Genomic DNA, 2,097 nt, shown 5'->3' on the forward strand with positions numbered 1-2,097 from the left:
CGAATTGGTGGAAACGGAAGTCGGATTTGGGTTCAGGAGGTCGAACACTGCGGACTGGAGCTGGCCGGAATTTTCAGGGTACTCGCCGGAACAGTACTTTCCGGCGGGCCGCCACGTCACCGGCAACCGTCGCCGGAACAGTAATTTCCGACGGTGGCCGTTTGCTGTGAAATTTTGCAGATTTGTAGATCGTGAGGAGAGCAATCCAACGGGACCGACGGTGAGCAAAACGGAGGTCGGACGGCGGAGAAATCACCGTTTGAAGATTTTCGACCCCTCGCCGGAAAACGCTCCGATCCCGGCGCGTCGGTGGTCCGATGGCCGTGATTTTTGGTGGGTAGGCCGGACTTGAGGAGAGGATGCTGGGTGTATGGCGCGTGTACTGTACATCGGCCGGAATAGTGCCGATTCGCGGTGGCCGGCGGTGGAGGGGAAAAATCGCCGCCAAACTTCGGACGTCCGATCCGGGCGCGTCCGGCGGCCGTTCGCCGTGAAATTTGGAGGTTTTGCCGGAAATGAGGTGGGCAATCTGGCTGGCCGGCGCGTGTACAGTAACTAGGCCGGAAAAACGTGAAAATGGCCGGCGGCCGGCGGGTCCTCTCTCTCTCTTTCTCTCTTCTCTCTCTCTTTCTCTCTCTTCTCTCTCTTTCTCTCTCTTCCCCGAGAGTTTTTCAAAATTAAAACCCTGCGTGACACTGTTCATGCCACGTGGACCAATCAGAAACTGACACGTGGCGTTTCACTGTTCACCGACCCAAAAAAAATATTAAAATAATACGGTATCCGGTAAACTTCAAACGTCCATAACTTTTTAACCGGATGTCCGTTTTGAGCGTGCCGCTAGTCTGTGAACTCGTATCGACGAGCACTTCACAACCATGCATGAGTCAAAGCTCAATTCCCCATAAAAAAAAAGTCAACTCCGGCACCCCTTGGACAGTTTGGACCGCAACTTGTTTCGTCCATAACTTTCAAACCGTAGCTCCGTTTTCGACGTGCTACCAGTCTACGAACTCGTGGCATCGTGCACTTCGCCACGGTGCCCTAGTCATCTTGAAATTCCCACCGAGTCTAAAAGTCAACTTTTGACCCTCTTCGGTCAACGGTCAACGGTCAACCTCGATCAACGTGCACGGATTCCGGTGCGATTTGGGACGGGGTGTTACAGCCTTCCCCCCTTACAAAAATTTCGTCCTCGAAATTTCCACGCGTCACTGGAACAAACAAGGGTTCTGATCACGCACCTGCGCTTCGGGCTCCCATGTCGCTTCCTCGACTAAGTAGTTCCTTGCCAACTAATCCATGCCCAACACTACTTCAAGTCCGGATAGATCCAACAGGATCAGGTCTGCTTCCATCACTTGATCTGTGAAATCGTCGGGCGTAGTCCTGGCTCCCTGCTGCGTCATAGCAAACACCCGACCTTGACTTGTCTGTTGGGGTCTCCTTCCTCTACCTCGACTCGATCCTGCAGACGGCTGGACTGATCCCGAAGAAACTTCTACTGGCTGACTCCCCTGGGAACTCTGTCCTGGAAATATCCCCGTATGCTGTGTCCGTCGACCTGCTTCTAGCACACTGCTGCTACCATAAGGGCAATCCCTCCTTATGTGGCCTGGCTGCCCACACCGAAAGCATAAACCATCCATCTGACACTGCCCAGAATGATTCCCCCTACAAAGTGGACAAATCCGCGGAGAACTAATGCGTGACTGCTGATACGAGCTTGTATCCACACTGATCGAATGGCGAGCTGGCTGGGGCATACGATAACTATCTCTCCTCTGGAATCTGCCTCGTGGGCTTAACCCATCACTGTCTGAGCCTGAGCTATGGCCTTTCTTAGCTGCCCCCTGTCGAGGTACTCCGCTATACGAACCTTCGAAAGATCTGCGCCTTGAGGGTCTGTGTATCTCCTCCTGTCTCTCTAGCTCGAGCGCTGCATCCCTGGCGGACTGATAGGTGGGATGTACTGATCCGGAAAGGGTGTAGCCGATGCTCTCTTTCAATCCGTCTATGAACCTCACCTTCTTCGTGTGATCGTCGGGAATCAGGTGCATGCAGAATTCTGATAGTTCTCGGAATCTCCTCTCGTAC

Source organism: Ziziphus jujuba, chromosome 8 (assembly GCF_031755915.1).
Source record: "Ziziphus jujuba cultivar Dongzao chromosome 8, ASM3175591v1".
Lineage (NCBI taxonomy): Eukaryota > Viridiplantae > Streptophyta > Magnoliopsida > Rosales > Rhamnaceae > Ziziphus > Ziziphus jujuba.